At 43.2% G+C, this 26,845-nt stretch overlaps 1 protein-coding gene across 1 annotated transcript in view; it reads right to left on the reverse strand.

Moving 5' to 3' along the window:
• The window catches only part of LOC126266987 (nascent polypeptide-associated complex subunit alpha, muscle-specific form-like), a 65,300-nt gene extending 38,691 nt beyond the window's left edge, over positions 1 to 26,609 (reverse strand). The window contains exon 1 of the mRNA XM_049971727.1: positions 26,366 to 26,609. The gene's annotated coding sequence lies outside the window, so the exon portion shown is untranslated. The remainder of the gene's footprint in view (positions 1 to 26,365) is intronic.
• Between the last annotated feature and the right edge of the window lie 236 nt (positions 26,610 to 26,845).

Consider the following 26,845-nt stretch of genomic DNA (forward strand, 5'->3'; position numbering starts at 1 on the left):
ACGTATTTCTTTCCTCTTCCATTCTGCGCAGAACCTCCTCGTTCATTACCTTATCAGACCACCCAAAGCCTCGATTCTCTCGCTTCGATTCTCCTCTGTCACGGTTTTCCCACAGTCCATGTTTCACTATCATACAATGCTGTGCTCCAAACGTATATTCTCAGAAATTTCTTCCTCAAATTAAGGCCTATGTTTGATACTGGTAGACGTCTCTTGGGCAGGAATGCTCTTATTGCCAGTGCTATATTATATATATATATATATATATATATATATATATATATATATATATATATATATATATAATATATAGCACTTATATATATATTATATAAGCTATATACTGGCTTATTGCCAGTCTGCTTTTGATCTCTTCCTTGCTCCGTCCGTCATTGGTTATTCTACTGTCCAGGTAGCACAATTCCTTAGCTTCATTTACTTCGTGACCATTAATCCTGATGTTAAGTTTCTCGCTGTTCTCATTTCTGCTACTTCTCATTACTTTCGTCTTTCTTCGATTTATTGTCAGTCCATATTCTATACTCATTATACTTTCCATTCCACTCAGCAGACCATGTAATTCTTCTTCACTTTAACTCAAGATAACGATATCAACAGTGAATCGTATCACCTTGAATTTTAATTCCACTCCTGAACGTTTCTTTTATTTCCATTATTACTTCTTCGATGTACAGACTGAATTGTAGGAGCGAAAGACTACATTCCTGTCTTACACCCTTTTTAATCCGGGCTTTTCTTGGACGTCCATTCTTATTATTCTCTCTTGACTCTTGTACATATTGTATATTACCCGTCTCTCCCTATAGCTTAGCCCTATTTTTCTCAGAATTTCGAACATCTTGCACCACTTTACATTGTCGAACGCTTTTTCTAGATCGGCAAATCCTACGAATGTGTCTTGATTTTTCTGTAGTCTTGCTTCCATTATCAACCGCAACATCAGAATTGCCTCTCTGGTGCCTTTACGTTTCCTAAAGCCATATAACACATTTAATATTGACTTTGCGGATAAAAGCCGAGGCCGATGTCAATGTGGGTGTATTTACGGATGTTCGCAATAATGATTACTTTGAGGTTCAGTGTTAAAGGACATTAGAATATTACGATTTTCGCCTAATTTCTTGACATGCGCTTAAATGATTGTTGATATAAAATTAGTGAATCTATCAAAGTTTGTCATAAGTATATTTACAAGTACGCGGCGCACGTTAAATTATTTAATACTGTTGTGAATTAACGTGCGTTTCAATAACGAACCATATGACTAGTATTTAACAGTACCCAAGATGTGATAACAAGTTTCAAGACGACTTAATTTAACTTCCCAACATTGTGGAGATTATTCTGTTTCAGTAATTGCGACAGATCGTTGTATTTTATAGACCGTATCAAGATTTTGACGCGGTATGTTACTATAAAATGTGGCCGTGCTTGGCCTCTAGTTTTTTTAATCATGGCGTGTGAATCACAGGGTTGTCTTCATTGACCTCAGCAAACGAAAGTTCTCTTGCCATACGCAACACTACCGTCAGAGTCCCGGTGTACTGAACAGGTTAAAGCCGATACAAACAGTTAATTTCTACGATTATGCGAGTGCGATGAAGACAGTTCTCAAGACTAACTGCAATGTGTCTTGTAAACAACACTAGTCCCACATTTCCTGAAGAAACACGAGACCAACACGTTATTCAAACAACAAGAAGCCATACGCCCTCATTCACATCGCGTCGTTAACCAAATCGCACAATCCCAAACGCGAAATGTCGTAGCTGCATACTCATAAGGCGCGGAATAGAGGCGCGAAGTAGCTCACGTATCCAATAGATAATGAGCTGCGCGATTTTTTTTTTACTGCCCACCTCTGGACAGCAACTGCTAAACTTATCCAGAAACGAAGATATTAATTGTTTGTAAAGCATTAGATTCAGTTAGGGAATTCTGCTACCTAGGCATCAAAATAACCTATGACGGTCGGAACAAGGAGGACATCAACAGCAGACTAGTATTGGCAAAATGGGCATTCCTAGCCAAGAGAAGTCTACTACTATCATACATAGTACTTAATTTGGGGAAGAAATTTCTGAGAATGAAATTTGAAGAACTGCATTCTCGATTGTGAAACATGGACTGTGGGAAAACCGGAATAAAAGAGAATCGAAACATTTTAGATGTGTTGGTTCAAATGGTTCAAATTGCTCTAAGCGCTATGGGACTTAACATCTGAGGCCATCAGTCCCCTAGACTTAGAACTACCTAAACATAACTAACCTAAGGACATCACACACATCCATGCCCGAGGCAGGATTCGAAACTGCGACTGTAGCAGCAGCGCGGTTCCGGTCTGAAGCGTCTAGAACCGCTCGGGCACAGCGGCCGGCGAGATGTGTTGCTACAGAAGAATTTTGAAAATTAGATGGCCAGATAAGGTAAGGAATAAGGAGGTTCTTCGGAAAATCAGCGAATCATAGTACTAGATGGAGGTGTAGAGGGTAAAAACTGTAGAGGAAGAGAGAGATTGAAATTCATCCAGCAAAGAATTGAGGACCTAGATTACTAGAGGTTGGCACAGGCGAGGAATTCGTGGCGGGCCTGTCAAACCACTCAGCACATTGAAGACGAGAAAAAGATAATAATAAAATAAAATAAAAGTAAAACGCGTTCAGTACACCGGAACTCTGACGGTAGGCTTACCCCTAACAAAAGAATTTTTGTCTGCTGGAGTCAAGGAAGGCGGCCCTTGTAATTTACATCCCATGACTAAGTAACCGCTCTAGTAAACTGACATACGACCGGGAGAACGGTGTGCTGACCACATACCCCTCCATATCCGCAACCAGTGATGCCTGTGGTCTGAGGGTGACACGGCGGTCGGTCCTTCATGGCCCGTTTGGGCAGAGTTTTTTATGATTAAGAAATACAGGCCAAATACGACCACATTTTAAGATAAATAACATCATATTCTTGACACGACACGTAAGTTACAACTTCTTGTGGCAATTACTAAAACGGAATTTATGAATTTTATTGAAAAACGTCCGCAATTCGGGAAAGTCAGATGAACTCGTCTTAAAACTTGTCGTCACATCTTGCATACGTTAGTTCACAGTAATGTTAATCATACAAAAGTGCTACACTTCTCAGTGTAATGACTGTGCCATGTAAATATTTTTTAGAGAAACGTTGATGGATTGTGCATGTAAGGCAATTATGCTGATCACAAAATAATAATTATTGCGAGCATCCTCAGATATTCATATCGACCCAGGCTTATATCTGCAAAGTCAACATTATTCCGGATATCCACCAATTTCCATATCTGCGTAGCATTTACCCTACAGTACTGGCCTCTAAAAACTACGCTAAGCCATATCTGTACACTGAACTCAAGAAGGCAGGGAGCTTTGTTACAGGAGGGTAAAACAATACTGGATAACTGTAGAGGAAGGTAGAGATTGGAATGCATCCAGCAAAGAATTGAGGACCTTTATTACAAGAGGTTGGCACAGGAGAGGAATTCGTGGCTGGCCTGTCAAACCACTCAGAACGCTGAAGACGAAAAAAAAAGAAAGAAAGAAAAGTTTAACGCGTTCAGTACACCGGAACTCTGGCGGTAGGCTTGCCCCTAATATTTTTCATTAATGGTAATGATCCAAATGTTACACATGACAGGCTCAAAGCGAACGAGCAATAAAAATTGATGCAGAGTTCCTTGAAGAAGGTTTTTATATACACCATAGATGGGAACAAATATACATCAAGCAAGCACAACAGCAGAGCAAACCTACCTTAACACCCGCAGTAAAGAATCAGTTTTCGATTTGCTCCGATGAACGTGGAAGACAGATGATAGAATCTGCACAAATCACGGAGTGTACAAGGACTTTCTTTACAAACGTGAACAAAGTATTCCCGGCACATCGTGCAGTTGCGGTGAGACACCTCAGAGCATCCAATACTTCGTGGAGAAGTGTGCTTTTACGTCTCTTACATTAAATGCAAAAGACTTTTCGACACTAACGTTGTGTGTTGTTGACCAGATTGAGAAATGAAGTTCAGTATCACAAACTAAGCACCATACGTATAAGATGCATTCACTCTGTGTTTTGTCTGTTTTCCCCTGATACCACTGTATTACATCTTCACGTAAGTCTGGCGCAATTGGGACATTGGTGTTTGGACGTCATGGAATGCGAAAGTGACTCTTATGCTGTCTGCATGTGGAGTGCCTGTTTACTGCAGAGTGTAGTTTGTGCTCGAGGGAAGTGTCAACAGAACTGTAAGCAACATATCTTTTTCGAGGAGAGACGCCTTGATATTAATTTTGTAAGGAACACCGAAAAATCTACCCCCCTCGCTATACTGAAATGGATGACTGATGATGTGCAGTTGCTTGATGAGCAAGTTGTAGCTATTCAAAGAAACAGTGCTGTGAATTGTATGAATAGTACATAAATAAACAACGAAAAATGCGAAAAAATAGTCAGAAACACCGGTGGTAGCGTAAGCATAATGCTAGATCAGCCAGTACAGCTTCAGTAACTCACGCAGGTATTGGCTTGCGATCTGCGTGAGTCTGTAATTTGCCGTTCATATTGATGCTCGAAAAGATCAGAGAAGACCTTAGTTTCTTACGAGACAACCTACGGTTTCAGGAAAGTAGTGTGGCCTGAAAACTTTTGACATGGCAAGTTCAACGGCAAATGAATAGCCGAAGTAAAGCTATAAAAGCACATAGCCTCTTTTGTGGCTGTAAGTTGTGTACGAAAACAAACCTGCACCTGCCGCATTTGCAGGTCACTTGATCATTGTGACCGTAGCCCTCTATGGGTAAGTCGGGGCCTGTAAGTAGGAGAAGTGTGAATTGGAAGAGCATATGGAAATGGAAGCAGGTGTTAGCGAAACTATCGCGGCACAGCATGGGAACGGAATGGAGCGCATCATAGAAGACTATAAAAATAAATCAATGGAAGATGCTATCATCGTCACTGACAACATACGAGATGAGAAACATCAGAATGCAACTACGGCAGTGGAAGAGAGGTATAGAGACTACAGCAAGCGATGGTGAAAGCAATGAACAACTGAAAAACAGTGGAAATAGCTATACTGAATACGCACAACGCAAATTCTACGCAGTATCTATGGCAGATGAAGGCACTATGCAGGAAAAATCCGTGGAAATTGGGCCCACTAACAAGACCGCGTCTACAATGCGACAGACTTCAGTATATTCTTCGCGAAAATACTAACCAGCATCAGTACCCTGTTTATAACACATTAGGCAAGCAGCGAGGAAGCTGAGAAGAATCCAAACTCCTGTATCAAAAATCAGACATCGTAAAAGGGAAAAAAAGGGCAATGAAATCGCGCCCATCTTTATATTGCGTGACAAAGAATTCCATGAGCTTCAAATAAAGGCTTGGGAGCAAAATATTGTATCCTGGGCAGATGACCGAATGCACCCGCAGAACGAAGCCTAACTTCGACGGTACAGTAGGAAGTAATGATTAGCTGACGGAAAATGACAAAAACTATCCGTCTAACAAAAAGAACTGCCAAACTTAATGTAACAAAAAGTAAAAGTTTTCACAACTATCTAAAGCCGGCCGCTGTGGCCTAGTGGTTCTAGATGCTTCAGTCCGGAACCGTGCTGCTGCTACGGTCGCAGGTTCGAATCCTGCCTAGAGCATGGATGTGTGTGAAGTCCTTAGGTTAGTTAGGTTTAAGTAGTTCTGAGTCTAGGGGACTGATGACCTCAGATGTTAAGTCCCACAGTGCTTAGAACCATTTGAACCATAACTATCTAAGGATAGAAAGATGGAAAATACTACAGAATCTAAAACTAGCAACAATACACAACCCATACTTCTACACAGTTATGTACAACCAAGAATAACGAGAAATATCAAATACAATACATACGTAAAGCCCACCTAACCGCAAAAGACATTTTAGGTTAACAACACAAGGACACAAAGAGTGTTAATTGAGATTTACACTTACGCTGGAATACGAAGTTATAATTTACAGTTATCATTCTTCAAATATTTTAATCATCTGCACTAAGTTTCTCACAAAAAGTGGGAACATAAAATTCAGCTCGTCAAGTGGCCGTTAATTTTAAATTTACCTTCCTTTAAATTTTTTCCGATTTAGAAAGTGTTATTTGCCTAAATGGTAGAGAATTTTTTTTTAATTTATTCCCTGTGAGGCGCAAACTTAAATGTAATCAGAAGAAGGATTACAATTTTATCAATGTAAGTATCCTTTTTCTATATTACTCCAATTTCTAAAGGAGAACACACAGTTGTAAAGTACTGACAGACAATACCGGATATTTTTATAAAATGTAGCGATGAAGCTCGCCGATGAAGATAAAACTGGAAGGCGAAAGGAGGAACTAGAAGAGGTGGTATGAAGGCCCGAAATAATGATACAAAAAATTAGGCTGGGGTAAGTTACTTTAAAGGTTGGACGAAGAAAACGACGTACCACCTCCAACAGGAGGGTGATGCCTAGTGTAGCACTGTGGTAGTCTTACTTTGTGTGTTCGCCATGCGCTGAAATGAAATATCGTGTGACGAGGGCCTCCCGTCACTAAATAAATAAATAAGGTCCTCTGTCGTCGACGATGCGTAGCGATCAGTCATTCCACAGCTCAGAATCTGAATAGCGTCGTAAAGCACATTCCAGCATTCGTTCTAAAAGTATACACGTAAATCTCACGGTGGCTTGCGGTTCAAAGACATCCTACTACGTCACAAATTTGTTCAAGTTCTCTTACACTATGAAATCGAGTTCACACCTCTTACCGTTTTCTTGGTGTGACGAACTATGATGTTACGGGCGTTACAGAGATGCACAATGGTACTGAGTAGGCCGAAGAATCTTCTGGACCCAATACTGTACTCTCTCCTTACAAGCAACAATATTAAAGTTTATAAGGAGTGCTATCTGATTCAGAAACGATAATAAATCGTGTCAACACATACTACCCCCACGCATGGCGCTAGATTGTACGTTACGGCGGAAAACTTAATGCGTGTGTCTTGTGTACCAAGATTGATTGGTCGAACTACACAATTCGACGGCATTCTTGCGTCCAGCTATACCGTCAATCATAAGCCGCAAGATAGTGTATATTTTCAGGGCACAAGATGCCTTGCACAGAGGCGAGAACGCATAAGCAGAACATTCGTGGCAAACTACATGGCGATTTGGGAATAGATTCCTTGTACTGGTTTTCTGAATATTGCTCTTGCCGACACAGTTGTCAAGACACGAACCACAGTTCCAATCCGATAGTACGTCTCTCCTACTTCTCAAACCCTGGAGATGCTTTCCTGCACAGCAAACTAGCAGCTCTTGGAGACGGTACATAGAGAATAATTGCTGAGCCAAAAGATTCTTGCAGCTGTAAGGAGGTTCGAAGGTCGTGCCTGCATTGTACACTCGGTAAGAGTTATTTCCGTCGAAGGACGGGAGTGTGGGTTCGAATGGCGATACAGCGCGTAGTTTTAATGTCTATGGAAGTTGCCCGCCTCGCGGCATGAAGGAGTGCTCTGAATGAAGCGTCACTATTCTCTACCAGACGTCGACTGTGTGCAACCGTCTCTATAGCCGGCCTGGGAGTTTTGCTGGGGAGAAGAGTGGGGGAGGGGAGGGGGGGTGGAAAGGGGGATGGAAGGGGGAGGGGACTGCGAGGGGAAGAACGGGGGAGCGGAGAGGGGGGGGGGGCTCATACATAGTCTCCTTGAAGTGCGACAATCACGTATCGTCGCTAATACTACGCGAACGACCGAACAGCTTTACGTCAAGTGGTAGATATATGACGAACCGACAATACACTGTTGTTCAAAAAAGTGTAACTGCTGTTAATTAGCTCAACTACAACACTGCGGAAGATTTGCTGAGCGTCGTAACTCGTATACGTCCACCTCACCAAGAGTTTTATGGAGCGTCGTTCGCTGGACACCGTTTGTAAAAAGAAGCGAAGCCCCTAGAAAAGGATAAGTGATGTGATTTCAGTGATTACAAAGTGGACTCAAATTTACAAAGATATTGGAAATATGAGCCCACTTACCAGCAAGGCTGGCATAAAGCTGTTATATCCTCGTAGCTGGGTCTTGATATCCTGGATATCCTAAGGAGGACATATCTGGGGAGCTTACTGGCCATGGGAATAGCTCAACATCACGCGGACAGTTCGAGGAGATACGTGACAAGTGTGGAGGAGCATTCTCCTGTTGAAAAATGGCACGACGAGACAGTAATACTGTATGTGAAGTGATACATGAGGACGCGGTATGTCCGTGACGTACTGTTGTGCCGTCAGAGTTCTGTCAATCGCTACCAATAGAGGCCTGAAGTTAGGAGGCCGAACGCACAATAACCCTGGGTCCGGTGTGGGGCAGCGGTGAGGTGGGTGGAGTGCTGTGGCGTGTCGTGGGGTTGTGAACCACTGAGGGCTATGGCGGGACGATGCCTCTTCCTCGTTCCTAGGCCCCCTGAACAAATTTATGCGTTAGTATAGTCAACAGTAGCCGCGCTGGATTAGCCGAGCGGTTTAAGGCGCTGCAGTCATGGACTGTGCGGCCGGTCCCGGCGGAGGTTCGAGTCATCCCTCGGGCATGGGTGTGTGTGTTTGTCCTTAGGATAATTTAGGTTAAGTAGTGTGTAAGCTTAGGGACTGATGGCCTTAGCAGTTAAGTTCCATAAGATTTCACACACAACATTTTTATAGTCAACAGTAAATTGCATTAGTATGGCTTAGTAATCTAATTATACAGCCACATTCAGGTTCCATACAAACCTCAGTGTGCAGAGTGCACTGAACGCAGCTGGATGGAACCTGGATATAGGAAATGTACTAAAATTACTTAACTATACCACGGTATTTTACTGTTGACTATACTAACGCAGCCAGGCGGGGTGGCCGAGCGGTTCTAGGCGCTACAGTCTGGAACCGCGCGACCGCTACGGTCGCAGTTTCGAATCCTGCCTCGGGCATGGATGTGTGTGATGTCCTTAGGTTAGTTAGGTTTAAGTAGTTCTACGTTCTAGGAGACTCATGACCTCAGAAGTTAAGTCCCGTAGTGCTCAAGTCATTTGAACCATTTTTTAACGCATTTTACTACTTACGACAGTTTCGGTGACACACGATGACTTTTATTTTATTTTTTACGTCATTATGAGATTCGTTGCCATATTGGCTGATGTATGTAACTTTGCGGTATGTGTTGAACATAAATAATAAATATTTATTTCAACAGCAGCGCTGGGTAATTCTAAAATATGACTTGTGAAGCACTACGTGTAAAAAAAAAAATGTTGTGGGGTTCTGTGTATCTTAGTTTTCCATTCGACACTTCACAGTCAGATATTTTTTCCCAAATGTGTCTCCCGCAACAGTCTTTACATTCTGTATCAAAATACACTCCTGGAAATGGAAAAAAGAACACATTGACACCGGTGTGTCAGACCCACCATACTTGCTCCGGACACTGCAAGAGGGCTGTACAAGCAATGATCACACGCACGGCACAGCGGACACACCAGGAATCGCGGTGTTGGCCGTCGAATGGCGCTAGCTGCGCAGCATTTGTGCACCGCCGCCGTCACTGTCAGCCAGTTTGCCGTGGCATACGGAGCTCCATCACAGTCTTTAACACTGGTAGCATGCCGCGACAGCGTGGACGTGAACCGTACGTGCAGTTAACGGACTTTGAGCGAGGGCGTATAGTGGGCATACGGGAGGCCGGGTGGACGTATCGCCGAATTGCTCAACACGTGGGGCGTGAGGTCTCCACAGTACATCGATGTTGTCGCCAGTGGTCGACGGAAGGTGCACGTGCCCGTCGACCTGGGACCGGACCGCAACGACGCACGGATGCACGCCAAGACCGTAGGATCCTACGCAGTGCCGTAGGGGACCGCACCGCCACTTCCCAGCAAATTAGGGACACTGTTGCTCCTGGGGTATTGTCGAGGACCATTCGCAACCGTCTCCATGAAGCTTGGCTACGGTCCCGCACACCGTTAGGCCGTCTTCCGCTCACGCCCCAACATCGTGCAGCCCGCCTCCAGTGGTGTCACGACAGGCGTGAATGGAGGGACGAATGGAGACATGTCGTCTTCAGCGATGAGAGTCGCTTCTGCCTTGGTGCCAATGATGGTCGTATGCGTGTTTGGCGCCGTGCAGGTGAGCGCCACAATCAGGACTGCATACGACCGAGGCACACAGGGCCAACACCCGGCATCATGGTGTGGGGAGCGATCTCCTACACTGGCCGTACACCTCTGGTGATCGTCGAGGGGACACTGAATAGTGCACGGTACATCCAAACCGTCATCGAACCCATCGTCCTACCATTCCTAGACCGGCAAGGGAACTTGCTGTTCCAACAGGACAATGCACGTCCGCATGTATCCCGTGCCACCCAACGTGCTCTAGAAGGTGTAAGTAAACTACCCTGGCCAGCAAGATCTCCGGATCTGTCCCCCATTGAGCATGTTTGGGACTGGATGAAGCGTCGTCTCACGCGGTCTGCACGTCCAGCACGAACGCTGGTCCAACTGAGGCGCCAGGTGGAAATGGCATGGCAAGACGTTCCCAGGACTACATCCAGCATCTCTACGATCGTCTCCATGGGAGAATAGCAGCCTGCATTGCTGCGAAAGGTGGATCTACACTGTACTAGTGCCGACATTGTGCATGCTCTGTTGCCTGTGTCTGTGTGCCTGTGGTTCTGTCAGTGTGATCATGTGATGTATCTGACCCCAGGAATGTGTCAATAAAGTTTCCCCTTCCTGGGACAATGAATTCACGGTGTTCTTATTTCAATTTCCAGGAGTGTATCTTTCGTGCTACATGTACAAGTAAAAGACTCAGAGCTTACCATGTTGGTCTTCGGTAAAGCGTAGTTACACACGGCGTACGATGGAGGAGAAACCTCTATCTCTTGGAAACTGATCTTATAACGTGTCATTCTTACACCTCATTCTGATCGGTAAACGGCACGTTGCTTTCATCACTTCCCTGGGCAGTAAAATGTCCTATTATTCAAATTTCGGAACTATATTTGTATAGAAGGCTTAGGGCAACGGTCCATGCGCATCATGGCGAGGATTATCTTTTTCCGTAGTTGTTTCCACCCGGAGATAATATGTCCACGAGTGTAGAGTAGTTAAACAGATCCGAATGGGGGACTATTTTACCTCCGGAATATTTTACCCAAGAGGACGCCATCATCATTTAATCATACAGTAAAGCTGCATGCCCTCGGGAAAAATTACGGCCGTAGTTTCCCCTTGCTTTCAGCCGTTCGCAGTACCAGCACAGCAAGGCCGTTTTGGTTATTGTTACAAGGCCAGATCAGTCAATCATCCAGACTGCTGCCCTTGCAACTACTGAAAAGGCTGCTGCCCCTCTTGAGGAACCAGGGGATATCCCGGCAATAAATGCCATACGATCATTTTATTTCACTTGCAGAGTAATGATGTCGATGTAGAGGGAGACGTTCATAGAAAATATGCTGGTCATAGGCTTTCTCGGAGAGGGGGCTGGGCAATAAGGGCATTATTCACAACAGAATTCTCATACACTTCCAGAAGTAATTTCTGTGATTTCGCAAAACCTCTTGTTTAGCCAGCTATATACAGGGTGTTTCAAAAATGACCGGTATATTTGAAACGGCAATAAAAACTAAACGAGCAGCGATAGAAATACACCGTTTGTTGCAATATGCTTGGGGCAACAGCACATTTTCAGGAAGACAAACTTTCGAAATTACAGTAGTTACAATTGTCAACAATAGATGGCGCTGCGGTCTGGGAAACTCTATAGTACGATATTTTCCACATATCCACCATGCGTAGCAATAATATGGCGTAGTCTCTGAATGAAATTACCCAAAACCTTTGACAACGTGTCTGGCGGAATGGCTTCACATGCAGATGAGATGTACTGCTTCAGCTGTTCAATTGTTTCTGGATTCTGGCGGTACACCTGGTCTTTCAAGTGTCCCCACAGAAAGAAGTCACAGGGGTTCACGTCTGGCGAATAGGGAGGCCAATCCACGCCGCCTCCTGTATGTTTCGGATAGCCCAAAGCAATCACACGATCATCGAAATATTCATTCAGGAAATTAAAGACGTCGGTCGTGCGATGTGGTCGGGCACCGTCTTGCATAAACCACGAGGTGTTCGCAGTGTCGTCTAAGGCAGTTTGTACCGCCACAAATTCACGAAGAATGTCCAGATAGCGTGATGCAGCAATCGTTTCGGAAAAATGGGCCAATGATTCCTTTGGAAGAAATGGCGGCCCAGGCCAGTACTTTTTGGGGATGCAGGGACGATGGGACTACAACATGGGGCTTTTCGGTTCCCCATATGCGCCAGTTCTGTTTATTGACGAAACCGTCCAGGTAAAAATAAGCTTCGTCAGTAAACCAAATGCTGCCCACATGCATATCGCCGTCATCAACCCTGTGCACTATATCGTTAGCGAATGTCTCTCGTGCAGCAATGGTAGCGACACTGAGGGGCTGCCGCGTTTGAATTTTGTATGGATAGAGGTGTTAACTCTGGCGCATGAGACGATACGTGGACGTTGGACCGCAGCTGCAACACGGCGAACGGAAACCCGAGGCCGCTGTTGGATCACCTGCTGCACTAGCTGCGCGTTGCCCTCTGTGGTTGCCATACGCAGTCGCCCTACCTTTCCAGCACGTTCATCCGTCACGTTCCCAGTCCGTTGAAATTTTTCAAACAGATCCTTTATTGTATCGCTTTTCGGTCCTTTGGTTACAGTAAACCTCCGTTGAAAACTTCTACTTGTTGCAACAACACTGTGTTCTAGGCGGTGGAATTCCAACACCAGAAAAATCCTCTGTTCTAAGGAATAAACCATGTTGTCCACAGCACACTTGCACATTGTGAACAGCAAATGCTTACAGCAGAAAGACGACGTACAGAATGGCGCACCCACAGACTGCGTTGTCTTCTATAACTTTCACATCACTTGCAGCGCCATCTGTTGTTGAAAATTGTAACTACTGTAATTTCTAAAGTTTGTCCGCCTGAAAATGTACTGTTGTCCCAAGCATATTGCAACAAACGGTGTATTTCTATCGCTGCTCGTTTAGTTTTTATTGCCGTTTCAAATATACCGGTCATTTTTGTAACACCCTGTATATAGCTGGCTAAACAAGAGGTTTTGCGAAATCACAGAAATTACTTCTGGAAGTGTATGAGAATTCTGTTGTGAATAATGCCCTTATTGCCCAGCCCCCTCTCCGAGAAAGCCTATGACCAGCATATTTTCTATGAACGTCTCCCTCTACATCGACATCATTACTCTGCAAGTGAAATAAAATGATCGTATGGCATTTATTGCCGGGATATCCCCTGGTTCCTCAAGAGGGGCAGCAGCCTTTTCAGTAGTTGCAAGGGCAGCAGTCTGGATGATTGACTGATCTGGCCTTGTAACAATAACCAAAACGGCCTTGCTGTGCTGGTACTGCGAACGGCTGAAAGCAAGGGGAAACTACGGCCGTAATTTTTCCCGAGGGCATGCAGCTTTACTGTATGATTAAATGATGATGGCGTCCTCTTGGGTAAAATATTCCGGAGGTAAAATAGTCCCCCATTCGGATCTCCGGGCGGGGACTACTCATGAAGATGTCGTTATCAGGAGAAAGAAAACTGGCGTTCTACGGATCGGAGCGTGGAATGTCAGATCCCTTAATCGGGCAGGTAGGTTAGAAAATTTAAAAAGGGAAATGGATAGGTTAAAGTTAGATATAGTGAGAATCAGTGAAGTTCGGTGGCAGGAGGAACAAGGCCTCTGGTCAGGTGACTACAGGATTATAAACACAAAATCAAATAGGGATAATGCAGGGGTAGGCTTAATAATAAATAGGAAATGTGTGTAAGCTACTAGAAACAGCATAGTGAACGCATTATTGTGGCCAAGATAGATACGAAGCCCACACTACTACAGTAGTACAAGTTTATATGCCAACTAACTCTGCAGATGACGAAGAAATTGATGAAATGTATGATCAAATAAAAGAAATTTTTCAGATAGTGAAGGGAGACGAAAATTTAATAGTCATGGGTTACTGGAATTCGGTAGTAGGAAAAGGGAGAGAAGGAAACGTAGTAGGTGAATATGGACTGGAGCAAAGAAATGAAAGAGGAAGCCGCCTGGTAGAATTTTGCACAGAGCACAAATTAATCATAGGTAACACTTGGATCAAGAATCATAAAAGAAGGCTGTATACATGGAAGAAGCCTGGAGATACTGACAGGTTTCAGATAGATTATATTATGGTAAGACAGAGATTTAGGAACCAGGTTTTAAATTGTAAGACATTTCCAGGGGCAGATGAGGACTCTGACCACGATCTATTTGTTATGAACTGTAGATTAAAATTGAAAAACTGCAAAAAGGTGGGAATTTAAGGAGATGGGACATGGATAAACTGAAAGAACCAGAGGTTGTACAGAGGTTCAGAGAGAGCATAAGGGAACAATTGACAGGAATGGGGGAAAGAACTACAATAGAAGAAGAATGGGTAGCTTTGAGGGATGAAGTAGTGAAGACAGCAGAGGATCAAGTAGGTAAAAAGACGAGGGCTAGTAGAAATCCCTGGGTAACAGAAGAAATATTGAATTTAATTGATGAAAGGAGAAAATATAAAAATGCAGTAAATGAAGCAGGCAAAAAGGAATACAAACGTCTTAAAAATGAGATCGACAGGAAGTGCAAAATGGCTAAGCAGGGATGGCTAGAGGACAAATGTAAGGGTGTAGAGGCTTATCTCACTAGGGGTAAGATAGATACTGCCTACAGGAAAATTAAAGAGACCTTTGGAGATAAGAGAACCACTTGTATGAACATCAAGAGCTCAGATGGAAACCCAGTTCTAAGCAAAGAAGGGAATGCAGAAAGGTGGAAGGAGTATATAGAGGATCTATACAAGGGCGATGTACTTGAGGACAATATTATGGAAATGGAAGAGGATGTAGATGAAGATGAAATGGGAGATACGATACTGAGTGAAGAGTTTGACAGAACACTGAAAGACCTGAGTCGAAACAAGGCCCCCGGAGTAGACAACATTCCATTGGAAATACTGACGGCCTTGGGAGAGCCAGTCCTGACAAAACTCTGCCATCTGATGAGCAAGATGTATGAGAGAGGCGAGATACCCTCAGACTTCAAGAAGAGTATAAAAATTCAATCCCAAAGAATCGGTTGGTAGGACATGTTCTGAGGCATCAAGGGATCACCAATTTAGTATTGGAGGGCAGCGTGGAGGGTAAAAATCGTAGAGGGAGATCAAGAGATGACTACACTACGCAGATTCAGAAGGATGTAGGTTGCAGTGGGTACTGGGAGATGAAGAGGCTTGCACAGGATAGAGTAGCATGGATAGCTACATCAAACCAGTCCCAGGACTGAAGACCACAACAACAAACAACATCCCCTTCGTTTTTCGGCCTCCGTATTGCAAGTCTATTTAGTTGACACCACTTCGGCGACTTGCGTGTCAATGGTGATGGACACACAACACCCAGTCTCCTGCGGGAATCGAATCGGGGCTCACTTGCGTGGTAGGCTGCAACGCTATCGCTGCGGTACGGAGAATTTTCTTATCTCACGATGTTGCAAACAAAGAGAGCCAATACATATAGTGATTGCTAAAGTCACAGTATTTTCTGTCCGGCTAGCAGTGCCAAATTTACATTTCAGTAGAGTCGCTGATAACCATTCCTAGAAAGTGTGAGAATTCTGTAATGAATAAGAAGCTTGTCCAAGATTCCAGGAGGAGGCCAGTGCACTCTCCTGCATCCACCCCCCACCCCCCTCTCATACCCTCTGTCCTTGTGGACACTTATGTTAACCGAGCAGCTACAATGTTGCGGCTGGCAACAGTTGAAAACAGGAGCAGAGCTATGGAGCAAAGTGACACTGCTCTGGGGGAAAACGATAGCACCTGTTGTTTATATAAAATCTTGTGGTTTTATTGTTTTGATTATAAGAAATTTATCTTTCACAAACCTCAATTTCAGAACAGTATTTTGTAAAAACTGATTAATCATTGTAATTTTCATCACAAGTTTTCAAAACTCTATTGCTGTTTGTGAGTGGAGGGGGTGGTGGTGAGGGGGTTGGGGGGGGGGGTGGGGGAAGGGGGCGTTCTGTGGTAAAAGAGGTGCGTTCCGGCACCTAAAAGCTTAGAAATTAAGCACTGCATTGAGGGGATCATATCTTTTCAGTATTTTTTCCGACGTCCTGAAGGACCAATGGAGAATATGATCCCGTCGACATCTAACTTCTAGTTCAATTAAAGGAAACAAGAGAGATTAGCGAATAGAACCCCTCTACACCGAAGTCACTGTAGACGGGGCAAGTTCGGACAGGGGATGCCTGACGGTAAGGAAAAACAAGTCCCCAGGGAATAAATTAAAGAAAAAAAGGAATAAAGGGTATTATGAAGAACACCAACACAAAGCAGACCGATATTACGCGACAGACACGACATTACCTCACGGAAATATGTCGTTCTGGGAGAAGATTGAAGTTGCGTTCATGGTGAAGTTTGCACTCTGTGAGGACGAAATGGCAAGAAAGGCCATTCACTAATAAGCACTGCCAACACGAAAAAAATAACTTAAAATCGCTGTGTTATTTGCTGTCGCTCATCAGCTCGGTGCACCCTATCGCGAGCGAAATAAATTCGCGTCGAAGTTTCTATGTAGTACGAAAACCAAACAGCAATTATTTACAGCAAAAATTAAGCAGGACACATACCACACCATGATTCCATTCACATTAAAAAACTGTTGCCGAAGAAGAGTAAAATATGAAACGAAACATTCAAAACAGTAGCTAGTTATTGCTATAGCAAATATTTCCTAGCATTGCAGGGTTCCATAAGTTGTTATATACAAAATCGCACTTACGAGCAAGGCTCAATAATAAATGACAGTAAGTGACACATTCAGCGTAAGTGAGATATAATATTGCCTGTAACAGACCACTTTCTCAGTCGTTATTTGTGACAGCTGTCGCTACAAATTAAATCTTATTTTACTTAATACCTGCTCAAGTGGGATTCAGATTACACGAACATTAACTAAAATTGTATATGTTCAGTACCTCTTTTGCTCCCATCAGCTATGAATCCTTTTCCAATCACAGGATTATTGCTTTCCTAAATTACAAACAGATTCCTTCAGTGTATCGAACTTTCGTAAGAGTAGCTTTCTCAGGCAATTACGTTTAATTTGTTCATGTTTCTGTTAGAATCGTATTAATACTTGTGAAAGAGGGGATATTACCTGTGATTTTCTAAATAAAAATAATTTACAGATGAACCTTGATTTGGATCGCCACAACACCAAACAAAAGATTAACTTCCATATTGCATGAACATTTTTCTAGGGGTGAAAGTGTGGTTCTGTATAACCGTAGAGGCGTTTGTAATAAACTGCCGGCAGACTTAAAGAAAGTGATGTTTGGACCCACAATAATTATGCAACATCATCCTAGAATTTCATTCCGATTTACTCTAACCCTCAGTAAAACATTATGCATTTTGATGAAATCGTTCCGGTAGATGAGGACTCCACACTCGCCGAAAACAATCAACACTATTGTTATGAAAATAATACTTCGATATTGCCGCTATTTAGATGCTTCCCTTTAGGTTCAAGTAAAGATAAAAATACTTCCAGTCCGAAACATAAGTGACTTTTCCCTTGACGCCTGACATACATTTCAACCACATATATAAAACATTGGGCAATGTTTTTAGAGGTAGGGAAATATTTATCGCAACGAACACGGCGGTGAAACACTGTAACAATAGCGCTCTGTCTTTTGAAATTCTCTGGAACTTGTCCAGGATCGAAAATAGACGAAGGCCCCCAGTGGCTGAAACAGCTGATGATGACCATGAGGTGATGCCATCCTCAGCACACTTCGGCGAGACCTCGATAACATCAGGTGAAACTCTGAATGATTTCACAGAAGTGGCAGCTTCAGACGATTCTCATCCAAGTTAACTACAGCGACTGGACTTCCTGCATCCCTTCGATAAGAACTATGGGAAGACAATTTCGTATTTAATGTCTAACACACTTATAACGGCAAAATTGTTGGCATAATCACTCTCACAGAACGTCCGGAGTGATTCCTTCGAATATTGTCCTGCCTGTAGATATGCATTCCCAATATGGCAATTGTTCCATTCCCCACTGGTTCGGATGTGGAAGAAAACAACCAAATTCGTTCTGTCTGCTTGGGTAAAGAATGAAAATAATGTGAACAGTCGTATCGTCTAGCGGATCGATTTTCTGGAGTAACTCATCACTTTAGAAAGAAAGTATCGAGTGTACAAATGCGTGCAATAAAAGTAATACGTGTTGTTAACCTGCTGTCGTCATGTAGATACACATACAAGAAGTAAACTATTTTAACTTCACGATTACAGTTTGTATATTCGCTAATAAAAATCGTCATAAATAATGACCCACCTCAATCTGAGACGACCAGTGATATCCATCCCAATAACAATTGAGGAAAAAATGACCATTATTACCTGTTATTAAAATGTCAGTGGCTCGGAAAGGAGTTCAATATGCAACAACAAATATTTGTGAATATTTGTCCAGTAACATAAAATGTCTTGACAGGTAGCAAAGCAAGTTTTAAGTCTAACGTAAAATCATTTATTCCGGACAACTCCTTCTGTTCTAAGGACGAATTTTTGTTTGAAAGCTGGTAATCTATAATAAAAATCTTCCATAATATTAACATTAGCCACGTACACATATGCTGTAAAATTACTCGTTTCACATCATTTCGATGAAAGAATCGTTCAGATGCTTTATGGAACATGTAACTGACTAACTGACTAACTATCCTTCTCACTGACTGCGTTACGGAGGGTGAAAGGAAAACTGGCACGGATTATGCAAGTCTTACGGGCCATCTAAATGAAATAATGCGTCAATTACAAAATACGAACAATTAAATGAAACAACAAGTTTACTGTTACCAGTCGCATCAGTGACTGGGGTTGTTTCATTTAATGTCAATAATAGTCACGGTGAAGTCTAACCTAAAATGTTCGCATTTAAAGAATAATTAACATCTTGTTTCTTCACAACAATGAACTTTTCTACAATACTTTGATAATAGCATAACGAAAGAGCTTTAAGTAGTTGGAGCATTCTAGTTAATCAACTTCTGATTTCCATTTATTTCCATATTTGTGCCGGGACTATGTTTTTAGATTAGTGCAGATGTTATAACAGCTGTAGACGAATATTTTTTAGATTGTAGAATCACAACAAGATTTTCATACTGAGTGCCGCAACCACAGATTTATTAAAAGAAAATTCATTTTCTACTTTGGCTGTATTATGATCCTAGCTGATTTCGCTGATGTGCCATTTACAAATGCTTACTCGCATTCTCGTCATTTTACACCATAGTTCTGTGTGGTGTATTAAACATACGGCTGTCATTTAAGTATGTAATTATTAACGTATTAGATTCAAACAAGGTTCCATACTCGTCAACGATTTAAGAAATACTAATGACCGGTCGTTGTGGCCGACCGGTTCTAGGCGCTTCAGTCTGGAACCGCGCAACCGCTACGGTCGCAGGTTCGAATCCTGCCTCCGGCATGTATGTGTTGATGTCCTTCGGTTAGTTAGGTTTAAGTAGTTCTAAGTCTAGGGGACTGATGACCTCAGATGTTAAGTCCCGTAGGGCTCAGAGCCATTTGAACACTAATGTAGTCGTTGCATACGTACATAAATATAAAAACGTATGATACATTGTACACAGTTTTATTTGACATTGTGGTTTGGAGTGTGATGTGCCAAAACGACGGTACCACAAGGGGACACTTAACTGCATGAAGTACAAAATTACGTAAGGGGTCATCCTTCTGTATGCTCTGTATGAATGAAATGGGAAGAATCTTCCGCATTAAACTCTTCACTATTTCTACAGCGCTTGTCAGTGAGAACGTAAACAGACGAACAATCTCGTCATTTTTTCTGAATATGAGTTACACGATGGCGATACCATGCGAAGAAGAATAAGAGGAGTTACTTTCCATTCGAGCGTTGAAGTCACCATAAGAGATTAATTTTCTACAAACGCCTTTAAAGTATTAGCACGTCACTTAGACGATCGGGGAGTTACTGTGATTTAGTGAGTGACTCATATGCGAGCGGAACAAAGAGTGACGTCCGTATTGTTGTCCGTCCATCCCGATATAGGTTTTCCGTGTTTACCCAGATAATTTTAGGTTGTAACTTCGAGAACTCTTCGCTCGATTTCCTCCTCCGGTTAATGCTATGCGTTCGCTGTCAACAAGCGGTTGAATTCTAACCTTCCTCCATTCTTCGATCTCAAGCATCCATAGTTTGTAATGGTTAGACCACTTGTTTCTCCTCGTCGTGTTGCATCATTCCATTCACTTCTTTGCTTTATGCCCTCCACTGAAACTCTAAATCTGATATTCATGTCTTAATCCGAAAAAGAAGCTATCTTGTATATGTGTTTCTGAAATGTGTATCTCAAGTGGAAAACGCCAGAAAGTCTTGTGTTAACACCAACGTAAAGAAAATGATACATACAGCTACTGCGGGTGACAAAATAGTATTGCATGCGATGTATACACATACCTATACATTTCGAGACACAGTGTGCTAAGTAACCACCAGTTAACATAAACGACGTGAGTTTACTAAGGTTTTTAAACTAGGCATACCTGTTGCACACGAACCTCACGAACACCTGTCACACACTACGTTTTATCGTAGGTTGCAAAAATTGGTCCTATTCTGTTGCTGCATGTTAGATGCTGTAAAAAATCACCATTGTCGTAAAACTGCCTTATTAATATTTAATCTGATTCTTCCCACAGTGATATTAATGGCAATCTGCCAGTTGCATTGGAAATGTAGACAGATCCGCTCCACCCTCCAAGCATTCACGGTGCTTCTCGCGAATCGTAAATTACATTCCAACGCTACGTGCATCTCCTCTCTCCTAATATCTACCACCTACAACACAGAAACAACTGCCCACGGAATAAGTCACAGTGTACTATATTTTGTTTGTATCTGTCAGACAGAAGACGAAACCAGTGGTAATGGCATGTAAGCACAAGACACTTTCAATTATTTATTGCACAAGAACCAAATATTGTACAGATATCATACATATGCTATTTTGAAGAGAAAACCTAAAAGTTATTTCATATATACCGCCACAGCGTAGTTTGGTTATTTGCCGATAGTCAGGGCTAATCGCAAACATGGGGAGTTCAGGTGCGGAGCGAACTGTCTGTTGCTGGAGTTCGACATAAAAAGTGTGCTGCAGCTGATGCCTCAAATGCAATCGGACTTTCCGTTCATCTTTCAGCAGGATGGGGCTCCACGCATCCGGGGTGGGGGGGGGGGGGGGGGGGGGGGGGGGGGAAATTCACTGTCCATAAGCTTCCTATTCTTGCAATGCAACGTAATGTTACAGAGAAGCTTTCTGGTATATGTGTTTCTGAAATTTGTATCTGAAGTGGAAAACGCCAAGAAATCTTGCGTTAACACCGACGTAAAAAAATGATACAGACAGCTACTGTGGGTGACAAAATAGTGTTGCATGCGATGTATACATATACCTATACATTTCGAGACACAGTGTGCTAAGTTGGTTGGTTGTTTTTGGGGAAGGAGACCAGACAGCGTCGTCATTGGTCTCATCGAATTAGGGAAGTGGGGAAGGAAGTCGGCCGTGCCCTTTCAGAGGAACCATCCCGGCATTTGCCTGGGGTGATTTAGGGAAATCATGGAAAACCTAAATCAGGATGGCCGGACGCGGAATTGAACCGTCGTCCTCCCGAATGCGAGTCCAGTGTCTAACCACTGCGCCACCTCGCTCGGTAGTGTGCTAAGTAACTACCAGTTATCATAAACGACGTGAGTTTACTAAGGTTTTTAAACTAGGCATACCTGTTGCACACGAAACTCACGAACACCTGTGTCACACTACGTTTTATCTTAGGTTGCAAAAATTGGTCCTACTCTGTTGGATCGTGAAGTTCGTGGGTACCTGAACGCGAAGGTGCCGCATCGATGGATCGGCCATGCTACAAAAGGAGACGTGAAATGGCTTCCCCGATCACCGTGTGACATTTTTCTGTGGGGACACATTAAAGATCTGGCCTATGCACCGCCTCTACCACGTGATGTAGCAGAGCTCCGGGAGAGAATACGGGAAGCGACTGCCACAGTCGACGATGCCATGCTGGGACGGGTCTGGCACGAATTCGATTTCCGTATTGACGTCTGTCGGGTCACTCATGGTTCGCATACTGAATGTCCGTACAATGTTTAGTTCTTGTGCAGTAAATAATTAAGGGTTGCCGGACTTTAATGTACACCCTGTATTTATTGTGACGGTAATTCAGCACGAGAAACGTGCAACGAAAGCGTTGTATTTAAATTCAAGACAACGTAGTTGACATCACTGTTAAATTATTTTCACTTTCATCGCTGATATTTTCTTTAAATGTCATGTAGAAACCTTAAGTAAGTTTTCGCCTGGTATGATCACACAACAAGTGGTCTTCTAATAACATAGGAAAGCGATCTAATACATTTAGCAGTAGGTAGAAAACTGCGACAATCAGATTTTAAACGAAGCAAACAGCTAATTTCGTTATAACAGCATTCTCCATATCTCGGATGGAATAATCACAAGTATATTATAAGGGACAGTAAAATAACCACGTGTCAAGATCTTTATGCTCAAAAAACACCTATAGGTACAACTGACAATGCGACAATTGAGTGACCTTGAGTCGTGACGCCATTCACCGTGTCTGTTTCTAGGAATACAACTGACGAAAGCGACACGAAACTGCTTGCTGCCGTCACTGAGCAATATAAAAAAAATCATTTCGCACTAAATTACTCCTTAATTGTAATTGCTGCTATCAGTAAAAATCTTCGTTGAACACACTGTGATAAACACAACCACAATACAAGACACAAAAATTATTTCTGTACAGATTTTTCCTCCTTATCTAGGATTTCGAGGGGGAGAAGGGGGTTTCTGTATTTCAGTGCAAAACTGTTCAAAGTCTTCGTTTATAAGCGGAATCAAGCTCGATTAGCAGTTCTGTAAGCTTTGCGCCCTCAGAGTTTCAGTCTGATAGGTACTAGTCTCAGTGCAAGTGGAAAAACGGTTAGATTCTCGCACGTGAGGGTCTCTCCAGATAGCTTGAGGCGACAGAGATTCTGTAGCTTTTATTAAGGTACATCTTATCCGTGGTTGTTAGAATTCTTGCCTTACACCGTGTCGCCTTCCAGTCATCTGACTGACAAAGAAACAAACACATTCATGGCTATAGCAACCTCTTGCTGCAGGTTTGCCTGACTAGCAAGATTACCTTTTGTTTCGACCGTTGATCAAAATATGATGCGTTAAGAAAATCTGATGTATTATAATTATGGACACATATGAAAGGCACTGACAAGAAGGGGCAGGGCGACAGGACATGTTTGAAGTCATCAGAGAATAATTCCACGGTATAAGAAGGGACTGTAGAGGGTAAAAACTACAGGGGTAGACAGAGGCTGGAATATATCCAACAAATAAATGAAGGCGTATGGTGCAAGTGTTACTCATGAGAGGAAGAAGTTGGCACACGGGAGGAATTCGTTGCGGGCCGCATAGAGCCAGCCAGAAGACCGATTTAACAAAAATGACGTCAGTGCACGTTGTTTTAAGGACTGTAATGTAATTGTGTGGAAGCGGGCGGCTGATACACGCACAGTGGATGGACACAGACGGAAGGGGAATGTCTACGAAGAGCGGGAAAGACTCAACCATTCCACGAACACAAATACTTACGCGGTAAACACATTCCTCCTTACATGCAGTCGTGAACTATCCCATTACGAATGTATGACAAGTTGCACAATATCAACAACTCCGAAAACATTGTTTTTATGCTCAAGTTCTTTGGAGGATTCAGTCTGTTCTGACATCGAAATTCTGTTATTAGCACTGAGAAATATTGGAATCCACTAATGAATGTAAATCTTGGGCTAAAGACAACATTACAGTTTGTCTCAGAATCAAAACAGTCTGACTGTTATCTGCGGCTGTACTTAGATAGGTCGATCTGCAAACAAGAGACCACCCACATCAAACGAAAGGTACGGGAAATATGTTATACCTTGCGGGAACAATAGTTTGGTTCCACATATAAATTTTTAAAAGGTTCCTTAGAATGAATGTCGGAAGGAAACAACAGTTGACACTGGGCTTGCCTTGGTTCAAATGGCTCTGAGCCCTGTGGGACTTAACATTAGTGATCCTCAGTCCCCTAGAACTTAGAACTACTTAAACCTAACTAGCCTAAGGACATCACACACATCCATGACCGAGGCAGGATTCGAACCTGCGACCGTAGTGGTCATGCGGTTTCAGGCTGAAGCGCCTAGAACCGCACGGCCACACAGGCCGGCGACTTGCCGTGTTTAAAAAGCTAGCACAGCCATGTACGTGTGCTCCAAACTTTGATCATTTGCCACTGCGGACTTCTACATTGGAATGCTGCTGTATAGCTGGTTTCAGTGTGGCTTTACATGTTAGTCATGGGAAGATTTGCCTCTGTTCAATTTCCGCGTGATACATTCACTCGAAAACGTGAAAATGCAATTTACCTTACACAAACAGCCATTCTGTCCTACAAGCGTATCGATGCCCAGGCTTAGAAAATAATCTACCGAAACCGACAGGGGGAGTACTAACAGAAAAATAAATTTAAAGTATTGAAGACAAGAAGTTTCTTCAGTCCGAGCGCGTGTTCCTTCGACAGCAGGTTAAGCCATGATCTTGCTTCCTTCGTTAACACGGGAAAATATTGGTGAGGGGACATGATGGAGGAGAGTAAGACACTGCAAATTCTTCTGCAGGATGTCTATCGATAGCTCGAGAATACGTCCATTCACACGAAAAGTATTACGCCCTACACTGATTTTAAAACTAGATTTGTTCTTCAGTTTAAAGATACGTAATCGGAGATATCCGTAAGTATTTTGAGCCACGTAAAAACTGTTCAGTCTTAGATTTAAACTGCAAAGATACTATTTTTAAAAGCTCATGGCTCGCTGAGTTTGTAATGTAACGTTTCATAGTAGCGTAGAGATATGTGTATTCGAATTCGAAAAGATCCAACTAACTTCTTGGCAGACACACGCACAAAGACGTAAGTAGCTGCACTTCCTGTGCAAGGCACTACAACGGATGCAAATGAGACTCCTTGTAGGAACGCCGATGTTGATGACTTTTCGAAAAACTGAACATTCTGCATACGAAAGCCACTTCACAACAAGCATCTTGAAAAGAAAATTTTGCGGGATATACGACATTGGCATATGTCGTAGGAAACATAAGCCAGAGTGTAGAACCGGGCGGAGTGGCCGTGCGGTTCTTGGCGCTACAGTCTGGACCCGAGCTACCGCTCCGGTCGTGTAGGTTCGAGTCCTGCATCGGGCATGGATGTGTGTGATGTTCTTAGGTTAGTTAGGTTTAAGTAGTTCTAAGTTCTAGGCGACTGATGACCTCAGAAGTTAAGTCGCATATTGCTCAGAGCCTTTTTGAATCGGAATGTAGAGCAGGAAACAGAAACGTGACTATAATTCGGAATAACTGTCAGCTAAAGTGGCGATGAAGAAACAAAGCCTCTGTAACTGCATGGCCTAGTTTATAGCAAGCGAATGATATAGAACTTATTTCTGTGGCAAAACTAAGTGACCACAGTGTGAGTGTACCTAAGCTCTGAATAACAGCCCCAACTCGATGGGCCTCGAAGGCGGACACGTGAATGTTTGCTTCAACTCTACACCTCCGAATTGCAAAACCGGGTGTCCTTCGACGTAAGTAAAGACAGGTGAATCTCTTTGCTAATGGTTGGCGTAAGATGGATCAATTGTTGCACCAAGAGCAAAAATTCAAATATCGGATGCGCACTCCACGTTGTGTATTTTCAACAAAGGTCTGGTGAGTGTCATTGGTTCTCGCTTTGATTTGTATATACGACGTCGAATCGCGAAAGTGGTCAATTTATCTATCGGATCTACGGAGAGACTCTCGAATGTGGTAAAGTGTAAACTCGGCCATCGCCGGTGTTTAGTCTGCGTCGAATGGTGTGGAACAGACACTCTGGTTGTAAACGATGTACGAAAATAACACACGAGGTGTGCAGCTGCCGGAGGCCTTCTGTCGCCGGAGACTTACTTGCTGCGTTGCGGCTGCTCGTCCTTCGGCGTCGTCGGGAACAATGAGGAGCGGGGTGGCACGCGGCTGGCGCACCCAGTGCGCATGCGCGCGACGGGGCGCCTATGATGGTGCGTGGGCCGCGATGCCAACAATCTAGACGCGAATAGAGCGCGCCCAGATGCTATTGTCCGCCTGCGCTTGATTGGTGGCCGGAGAGCGCCAGAGCTGGACCGCCGCCACCGACGACGCCGGCCCCGCTTTGCGACACAACTCAGTGCCTCAGAGTGCTTTAGACTGTCTTGCAGTAGAGATGGGCAAACTGAAACACGTAACTGTTTCGAAACAAATGAAAAAGTACAATGTAATGTTTCGATACGCTGTTTCGAAACAGTGAAACAGTTAGTGTTTTGTAATCTAATAAACCTACACATTTTATCATCTTGAATGTCTACTCTATAGGTATGCCCATATAAACACAAATGAGGCGCGAGAGCGCTA

This window comes from Schistocerca gregaria, chromosome 4, assembly GCF_023897955.1.
Source record: "Schistocerca gregaria isolate iqSchGreg1 chromosome 4, iqSchGreg1.2, whole genome shotgun sequence".
Classification (NCBI taxonomy): Eukaryota; Metazoa; Arthropoda; class Insecta; order Orthoptera; family Acrididae; genus Schistocerca; species Schistocerca gregaria.